This window comes from Bombina bombina, chromosome 3 (assembly GCF_027579735.1).
Source record: "Bombina bombina isolate aBomBom1 chromosome 3, aBomBom1.pri, whole genome shotgun sequence".
Classification (NCBI taxonomy): Eukaryota; Metazoa; Chordata; class Amphibia; order Anura; family Bombinatoridae; genus Bombina; species Bombina bombina.
Genome location: NC_069501.1, coordinates 877,928,959 through 877,939,483, shown reverse-complemented (window position 1 = coordinate 877,939,483; position 10,525 = coordinate 877,928,959).

Genomic DNA, 10,525 nt, shown 5'->3' with positions numbered 1-10,525 from the left:
TTTGTCAATGAAGTTTTCATGACTATGTGCTGGATTTTTTTGCATCTGTTAGTAATAGGCATGGCTTAAACACTGGAACTCAATAATTAGTAAAGATGTCACATACATTTGGCTTTTATTATCCCAACCCTAAAATTTGCAATATCTAAAATCACAAGTACTGCTGGAAATCAAGCTCCATGACTTAAAATGGTTAATTATATAGGTAACATCATGCGCAAACAGTATAGCTTCTAAGCAGGAAATCATTGGTGAATAGCTGGTTGCACAACAGCTGCCCCTAATTTGTTTGTTCATATTTTGTTTTTAAGATGTAATTTGTGAGTTAAACACATAGCTAGGATAAAAAAAAAATATGGTATAGTAAAGTGTATTTTTTTTATTTATTAGGATATTCCTTCTTTAGAAGAAAATAATCCATAAAATGTTGTAACTAACGAGATAAAAAAAAGGTTAAAATGAAATTTACATGGGTGAATAAGTATGGTGTTTGAAACCTCTAATCAATTAACAAGAAAAAAACGATCCGCTCTCAATAAAAACAACAGACAGGGCTTGTCAATCACCCTGGTCATATGAATCTGGGGTAGTTTTCATCCGCCAACTCCAGTTTAGTGGATAGCGTTTAAGTGTTGAGTGACATTCACTGTTTAGTGTACAAATTGCACATGCACCCAACCTAATGCTGCCCCTGCACATTCAAGGGACATAAAACAAGTTGGGATAGAGACAAACTATAATAATATGTACTGTACTTTAATTACTTTACCTGCAAATTTATACTGCAGTGCCTTGCCATTAACCATTTCTTTTTAGTTTCTGAATTGCAAAGCTCTAACTCCCCCCAAGCATTTCCTTCTATGGTTGTATCTATATCTATTGTTGTTATGGTAGAATGCAAAAATGCATAGAGATTATCTGCTGGAGCATACCTAGAAGCTGTGAACTCAGTTGAAATACAATGCCTGTGTCTAAACACTGATAAGGGTGGGTGGATTTGGCTGCTCCAGGCAGCTTAGCTATGTAATTCATTTTACTTATTTTTGAAAATTATTTTAAAATACTTGCCAGCAATTTTTAAACATTTTTTTATGCACAGATCTCAACCTGTTTTAAGTCCCTTTAAGCCTAGTGAACAGGATATAGGGCACTAACATTAAAGGTTGTTTTCCCGATAGCTTGAACCCTCAAGACACACAGAGCACATGTACGTATGCCACTGAAACATTGATTACTTTTACTAGAAGCATTTTTTCTAATAGAAGTAAATTCCAAAATGCTTATAATTTAAATTTAAATGAAAACATGCACATTTCAGTTTGACCTAACTGTCTCTTTAAGTTATACTGAATACTACTTTTTATTTTAATTTTACGTTTTATAGAATTTATAGAGGATGTTAAACAATGGCTAGTGTGCTATGGATTTGTTTTCATGGTGTGGCTAATGTTTGTGTTATTTACAATGTGTTATATCTCTTGTATAGTCACATGGTTGTTTACTTATTATATTGCTGCCGGCACTGTTACACAATGCATTATGCTTTCTTATGTAGTTTTAAAACAAGGTTCATACGAAATCTAGTTTGTTATGTCTGCATCTCACAATCATTCTAAATTTAATTTGTGGTACAGCCAATAATTACAAACCTAGAAAATATTAATTAAACCTGTTCCATATTTTTTTTTTTTTTTTAAAGTGACACTTTGAGATTGCAACAACAAAAAAAGGTGTAATTATGTATAGAAAATAAAACTGCAATGCCCTTTCAGTATTTATTTTGTCTCCCTTTTCCTTTAATTTAAAGAGGAAGTAAACACTTAGGCCTAGATTTGGAGTTTGGCGTTAGCCGTGAAAACCAGCGTTAGAGGCTCCTAACGCTGGTTTTAGGCTAACTCTGGTATTTGGAGTCACTCAAAAAAGGGTCTAACGCTCACTTTTCAGCCGCGACTTTTCCATACCGCAGATCCCCTTACGTAAATTGGGTATCCTATCTTTTCAATGGGATTTTTCTAACTCCGGTATTTAGAGTCGTGGCTGAAGTGAGCGTTAGAAATCTAACGACAAAACTCCAGCCGCAGGAAAAAAGTCAGTAGTTAAGAGCTTTCTGGGCTAACGCCGGTTTATAAAGCTCTTAACTACTGTACTCTAAAGTACACTAACACCCATAAACTACCTATGTACCCCTAAACCGAGGTCCCCCCACATCGCCGCCACTCGATTAAATTTTTTTAACCCCTAATCTGCCGACCGCCAACTACGTTATCCTTATGTACCCCTAATCTGCTGCCCCTAACACCGCCGACCCCTATATTATATTTATTAACCCCTAACCTGCCCCCCACAACGTCGCTGCCAGCTACCTACACTTATTAACCCCTAATCTGCCGACCGCAAAGCGCCGCCACCTACGTTATCCTTATGTACCCCTAATCTGCTGCCCCTAACACCGCCGACCCCTATATTATATTTATTAACCCCTAATCTGCCCCCCACAACGTCACCTCCACCTGCCTACACTTATTAACTCCTAATCTGCCGAGCGGACCTGAGCGCTACTATAATAAAGTTATTAACCCCTATCCGCCTCACTAACCCTATAATAAATAGTATTAACCCCTAATCTGCCCTCCCTAACATCGCCGACACCTAACTTCAATTATTAACCCCTAATCTGCCGACCGGAGCTCACCGCTATTCTAATAAATGTATTAACCCCTAAAGCTAAGTCTAACCCTAACACTAACACCCCCCTAAATTAAATATAATTTTAATCTAACGAAATTAATTAACTCTTATTAAATAAATTATTTCTATTTAAAGCTAAATACTTACCTGTAAAATAAACCCTAATATAGCTACAATATAAATTATAATTACATTGTAGCTATTTTAGGATTAATATTTATTTTACAGGCAACTTTGTAATTATTTTAACCAGGTACAATAGCTATTAAATAGTTAAGAACTATTTAATAGTTACCTAGTTAAAATAATTACAAAATTACCTGTAAAATAAATCCTAACCTAAGTTACAATTAAACCTAACACTACACTATCATTAAATTAATTAAATAAAATACCTATAATTACCTACAATTAAACCTAACACTACACTATCAATACATTAATTAAATACAATATATACAAATAACTACAATGAAATAAACTAACTAAATTAAAAAAAATAAAAAAGAACTAAGTTACAAAAAATAAAAAAATATCTACAAACATAAGAAAAATATTACAACAATTTTAAACTAATTACACCTACTCTAAGCCCCCTAATAAAACAACAAAAGCCCCCCAAAATAAAAAATGCCCTACCCTTTTCTAAATTACTAAAGTTAAAAGCTCTTTTAACTTACCAGCCCTGAACAGGGCCCTTTGCGGGGCATGCCCCAAGAAGTTCAGCTCTTTTGCCTGTAAAAAAAACATACAATACCCCCCCCAACATTAAAACCCACCACCCACATACCCCTAATCTAACCCAAACCCCCCTTAAATAAACCTAACAATAAGCCCCTGAAGATCTTCCTACCTTATCTTCACCATACCAGGTTCACCGATCCGTCCTGAAGAGCTCCTCCGATGTCCTGATCCAAGCCCAAGCGGGGGGCTGAAGATGTCCATGATCCGGTAGAAGTCTTCATCCAAGCGGGGCAGAAGAGGTCTTCAATCCGATTGAAGTTTCATCCAAGCGGGGCAGAAGAGGTCTTCCATCCGATTGAAGTCTTCATCCAGGCGGCATCTTCTATCGACATCCATCTGGAGCGGAGCGGCAGCATCCTGAAGACCTCCGACGCGGAACATCCATCCTGGCCGACTACAGAACGACGAATGACGGTTCCTTTAAATGACGTCATCCAAGATGGCGTCCCTCGAATTCCAATTGGCTGATAGGATTCTATCAGCCAATCGGAATTAAGGTAGGAATATTCTGATTGGCTGATGGAATCAGCCAATCAGATTTAGCTTGCATTCTATTGGCTGATCGGAACAGCCAATAGAATGCGAGCTCAATCTGATTGGCTGATTGGATCAGCCAATCGGATTGAACTTGATTCTGATTGGCTGATTCCATCAGCCAATCAGAATATTCCTACCTTAATTCCGAATGGCTGATAGAATCCTATCAGCCAATCGGAATTCGAGGGACGCCATCTTGGATGACGTCATTTAAAGGAACCGTCATTCGTCGTTCATTCGTCGGCCAGGATGGATGTTCCGTGTCGGAGGTCTTCAGGATGCTTCCGCTCCGCTCCAGATGGATGTCGATAGAAGATGCCACTTGGATGAAGACTTCAATCGGATGGAAGATCTCTTCTGCCCCGCTTGGATGAAGACTTCAATCGGATGGAAGACCTCTTCTGCCCCGCTTGGATGAAGACTTCTACCGGATCATGGACATCTTCAGCCCCCCGCTTGGGCTTGGATCAGGACATCGGAGGAGCTCTTCAGGACGGATCGGTGAACCTGGTATGGTGAAGATAAGGTAGGAAGATCTTCAGGGGCTTAGTGTTAGGTTTATTTAAGGGGGGTTTGGGTTAGATTAGGGGTATGTGGGTGGTGGGTTGTAATGTTGGGGGGGGGGGTATTGTATGTTTTTTTTACAGGCAAAAGAGCTGAACTTCTTGGGGCATGCCCCGCAAAGGGCCCTGTTCAGGGCTGGTAAGGTAAAAGAGCTTTTAACTTTAGTAATTTAGAATAGGGTAGGGCATTTTTTTATTTTGGGGGGCTTTGTTGTTTTATTAGGGGGCTTAGAGTAGGTGTAATTAGTTTAAAATTGTTGTAATATTTTTCTTATGTTTGTAGATATTTTTTTATTTTTTGTAACTTAGTTCTTTTTTATTTTTTGTGCTTTAGCTAGTTTATTTAATTGTATTTATTTGTAGGAATTGTATTTAATTAATTTATTGATAGTGTAGTGTTAGGTTAATTGTAGGAAATTGTAGGTAGTTTATTTAATTAATTTATTGATAGTGTAGTGTTAGGTTTAATTTAACTTAGGTTAGGATTTATTTTACAGGTAATTTTGTAATTATTTTAACTAGGTAACTATTAAATAGTTCTTAACTATTTAATAGCTATTGTACCTGGTTAAAATAATTACAAAGTTGCCTGTAAAATAAATATTAATCCTAAAATAGCTACAATGTAATTATAATTTATATTGTAACTATATTAGGATTTATTTTCCAGGTAAGTATTTAGCTTTAAATAGGAATAATTTATTTAATAAGAGTTAATTAATTTAGTTAGATTAAAATTATATTTAATTTAGGGGGGGTGTTAGTGTTAGGGTTAGACTTAACTTTAGGGGTTAATACATTTATTAGAATAGCGGTGAGCTCCGGTCGGCAGATTAGGGGTTAATAATTGAAGTTAGGTGTCGGCGATGTTAGGGAGGACAGATTAGGGGTTAACTATTCACCTATCAAGAGTCACAAAGATGATAATGTCCACAGCACTCCAAATGACAAATTCTTTTATTTCAGGACACAATAAAACAGCAACGTTTCGGGATTAATTTCCCTTAATCATGCATGGGTTAATACTGTGATGTGTGAACTTTTATACCCTGTGTATTGGCGCCAAATGGCAATTTTTTCATCACTTAATGCCTCTCTGACTCCATCTAGTGGTGACCACATGTATAACTATACAACATTAAAACAGATATATTAAAAACAAAGAAAGAGTTACAAAGTTGTTACACTATTGGTACTGAATAATGCTACATATATAAAACATATTATGTGTGCAAATACTGTGTATCTTTTTTAAATTAACCGCATATTGAGGGTTTTCTACGTTTATCTCAATTTTACTTTTTTACAGGTATACAGACATATCCAACTCTTTATTTAACCCTTTAGGAATCATGGTTTCCAATTTATGTATCCATCAAGATTATCTTTATTTGAGAACTTTCTCCCTGTCCTGCCCGTTTCTCTGAGTTTTTACATGATCTATAACTTGCCACCTCATCTGGCTAATGTTGTGCCCCTTTGTAATAAAGTGGCTTGACACTGGTGCTTCAGTATTGCCACAACGTATATTAGAGCGATGTTGGCTCATTCTGTCTTTCACCTTGCGAGTAGTCTCGCCAATATAGAACAAAGAACATGGGCATTTAATAAGATATACCACGTGAGTGGTATCACATGTATAATAGCCATTGATTTCATATTTTGTACCTTTATATGGGTGGTGAAAATGTTTTCCTTTTATTATAGAAATGCAACTCATACAGTTAAGACAGGGATATGAGCCTAAGTTTTTCTTGGTGATGCAGGACTGTATACTAATTTTACTAGGGCCCACATCAGATTTTACCAAGTGGTCCCTTAAGTTTTTTACTCTCCTGTGAGCTATGAGTGGGGGGTTCTTGAATATGGATACCTTCTCATTGCAGTCCCTCAGCACATGCCAATGCTTACGTATGCTTTTTGAAACTTCTTTGCTGAGTGGACTGTATTGAGAAATGAATACCATTCTATTATCCTTGTCTTTAGGGTTACTCATTACTTGTTTTCTTTGAAAAAATATCAATTTTCTTTTCTTCAATTAATTTTTTTGGATAGCCTCTATTCAAAAATTTATTGGACATCTCCTCAATCCTCAGATTGCATTTCTGTTCATTGCTCACAATTCTCTTTACTCTGAGCAATTGACTCTTTGGGAGTGATTCCACCAATGGCCTGGGATGAAAGCTGTCGAACCTTAATAGTGTGTTCTTGTCAGTATCTTTTGTGTATAAGTCAAATTCTAAAGTGTTACCTATTTTACTTATTCTAGTGTCTAGAAAAGTTATACTTTCTTCACTATAAGTAATAGTGAGTTCCAGGCCTTCAACAGACGAATTAACCTCCCTTACAAATTCTTCCAGGGATCCAATGCTGCCCCACCATATGCCAAAGACATCATCTATATATCTCCACCATACTGAACCAAATTGTTTAAATATATCATTTTCATAGATAAAACGTTCTTCAATTTCGTTCATGAATAAATTGGCATATGATGGGGCAACATTGGACCCCATGGCTGTGCCTCTCAATTGCACATACCAATCATCTTGGAATAGGAAATAGTTCCAAAAGAGTATAAGTCTGAGTAAATCTTCAATAAATATGCCCTGTTTTCTTGTGCATATATTATTGTTCAAGAGATTTTTCATAACAATAGCGATGCCTGTCTCATGTTTGATACATGTATACAGACTTTTTACATCCATAGTATATAATATGTACCTATTGGACACAAATTCAAGAGATCTAGCCCTTTCTAGAAAATGGTTAGTATCCTTCACATAAGATGACATTTTGTTAACCTCTGGTTGAAAAATTTTGTCTAGAAAGATAGAAATGTTAGAATATGCTGATTGTATACTTGAGACAATGGGTCTGCCTGGGGGCCTTTTATTATGTTTGTGAATTTTTGGGACTGTATAAAAAATTGGAGTACGTGGATTTTGTACATATAAGTATTCCTTCAATTTCTTATCGATAACACCATATTTATATGCCTATCCAATATGTGAGTTATTTCCTTTTGTATAGAAAAAATTGGATTATTGTTTAATTTTCTATACGTACTTTTATCCTGTAATTGGTTTTGAATCTCCCCAATATAATAACTTTTGTCCATAAGGACTGTGGCCCCTCCCTTATCGGCCCCTTTCAATATGAGGTTGGTTTGTCCCTTTAAAGATTTTAAAGCTTTTTTATCATCATATGAAAAGTTGGTATTAACGATTTTTTTATGCAATATTCTTTGTTGTCCCGTAATAAAGTAGGACAGGTACTCATCCGGAGTCCTCTGGGTATTCTCTTTACTCAGTAGTTTTCGGCCAAGGTGGTAGCGTGGAGATCCCATCTCATGTGCTTGAATTTCAATTGTTCATATTCTTTGCCCAAATTCTCGCTGGGCTGTATTTTCAAGAAATCTCTTGATCCTTTTACCAAAGTGGTGATGCGTGCTGCATCCATTTCTGTATAAGCAAATGTTCTAGTACCATCAGTACCCATATTAGTGTCCTTTTCCATGTCATACAGGTTGCGTAGAAGTGCACGTTCCTAGGCAGTATAGAATTGCAGGAAAAAAGTAGAATGGAACAGCACTTTCTATGAAATGGGTGCTCGTGTAGACCGGTGAAAATTGGGGCTAAGCAAGAAAAACAGCACCTTTAACCCTATTGTAAATGAACACAGTGTAAACACATATGTAAAGTTAGGTAGAGAACGATATTGCAAAATTGAAAGAAACAAGTAAGCATAAAAAAATCGTTAATACCAACTTTTCATATGATGATAAAAAAGCTTTAAAATCTTTAAAGGGACAAACCAACCTCATATTGAAAGGGGCCGATAAGGGAGGGGCCACAGTCCTTATGGACAAAAGTTATTATATTGGGGAGATTCAAAACCAATTACAGGATAAAAGTACGTATAGAAAATTAAACAATAATCCAATTTTTTCTATACAAAAGGAAATAACTCACATATTGGATAAGGCATATAAATATGGTGTTATCGATAAGAAATTGAAGGAATACTTATATGTACAAAATCCACGTACTCCAATTTTTTATACAGTCCCAAAAATTCACAAACATAATAAAAGGCCCCCAGGCAGACCCATTGTCTCAAGTATACAATCAGCATATTCTAACATTTCTATCTTTCTAGACAAAAATTTTCAACCAGAGGTTAACAAAATGTCATCTTATGTGAAGGATACTAACCATTTTCTAGAAAGGGCTAGATCTCTTGAATTTGTGTCCAATAGGTACATATTATATACTATGGATGTAAAAAGTCTGTATACATGTATCAAACATGAGACAGGCATCGCTATTGTTATGAAAAATCTCTTGAACAATAATATATGCACAAGAAAACAGGGCATATTTATTGAAGATTTACTCAGACTTATACTCTTTTGGAACTATTTCCTATTCCAAGATGATTGATATGTGCAACTGAGAGGCACAGCCATGGGGTCCAATGTTGCCCCATCATATGCCAATTTATTCATGAACGAAATTGAAGAACGTTTTATCTATGAAAATGATATATTTAAACAATTTGGTTCAGTATGGTGGAGATATATAGATGATGTCTTTGGCATATGGTGGGGCAGCATTGGATCCCTGGAAGAATTTGTAAGGGAGGTTATTTCGTCTGTTGAAGGCCTGGAACTCACTATTACTTATAGTGAAGAAAGTATAACTTTTCTAGACACTAGAATAAGTAAAATAGGTAACACTTTAGAATTTGACTTATACACAAAAGATACTGACAAGAACACACTATTAAGGTTCGACAGCTTTCATCCCAGGCCATTGGTGGAATCACTCCCAAAGAGTCAATTGCTCAGAGTAAAGAGAATTGTGAGCAATGAACAGAAATGCAATCTGAGGATTGAGGAGATGTCCAATAAATTTTTGAATAGAGGCTATCCAAAAAAATTAATTGAAGAAAAGAAAATTGATATTTTTCAAAGAAAACAAGTAATGAGTAACCCTAAAGACAAGGATAATAGAATGGTATTCATTTCTCAATACAGTCCACTCAGCAAAGAAGTTTCAAAAAGCATACGTAAGCATTGGCATGTGCTGAGGGACTGCAATGAGAAGGTATCCATATTCAAGAACCCCCCACTCATAGCTTACAGGAGAGTAAAAAACTTAAGGGACCACTTGGTAAAATCTGATGTGGGCCCTAGTAAAATTAGTATACAGTCCTGCATCACCAAGAAAAACTTAGGCTCATATCCCTGTCTTAACTGTATGAGTTGCAGTTCTATAATAAAAGGAAAAAAATGTCACCACCCATATAAAGGTACAAAATATGAAATCAATGGCTATTATACATGTGATACCACTCACGTGGTATATCTTATTAAATGCCCATGTTCTTTGTTCTATATTGGTGAGACTACTCGCAAGGTGAAAGACAGAATGAGCCAACATCGCTCTAATATACATTGTGGCAATACTGAAGCACCAGTGTCAAGCCACTTTATTACAAAGGGGCACAACATTAGCCAGATGAGGTGGCAAGTTATAGATCATGTAAAAACTCAGAGAAACGGGCTGGACAGGGAGAAAGTTCTCAAACAAAGAGAATCTTGGTGGATACATAAATTGGAAACCATGATTCCTAAAGGGTTAAATAAAGAGTTGGATATGTCTGTATACCTGTAAAAAAAAGTAAAATTGAGATAAACGTAGAAAACCCTCAATATGCGGTTAATTTCAAAAAAGATACACAGTATGTGCACACATAATATGTTTTATATATGTAGCATTATTCAGTACCAATAGTGTAACAACTTTGTAACTCTTTCTTTGTTTTTAATATATCTGTTTTAATGTTGTATAGTTATACATGTGGTCACCACTAGATGGTGTCAGAGAGGCATTAAGTGATGAAAAAATTGCCATTTGGCGCCAATACACGGGGTATAAAAGTTCACACATCACAGTATTAACCCATGCATGATTAAGGGAAATTAA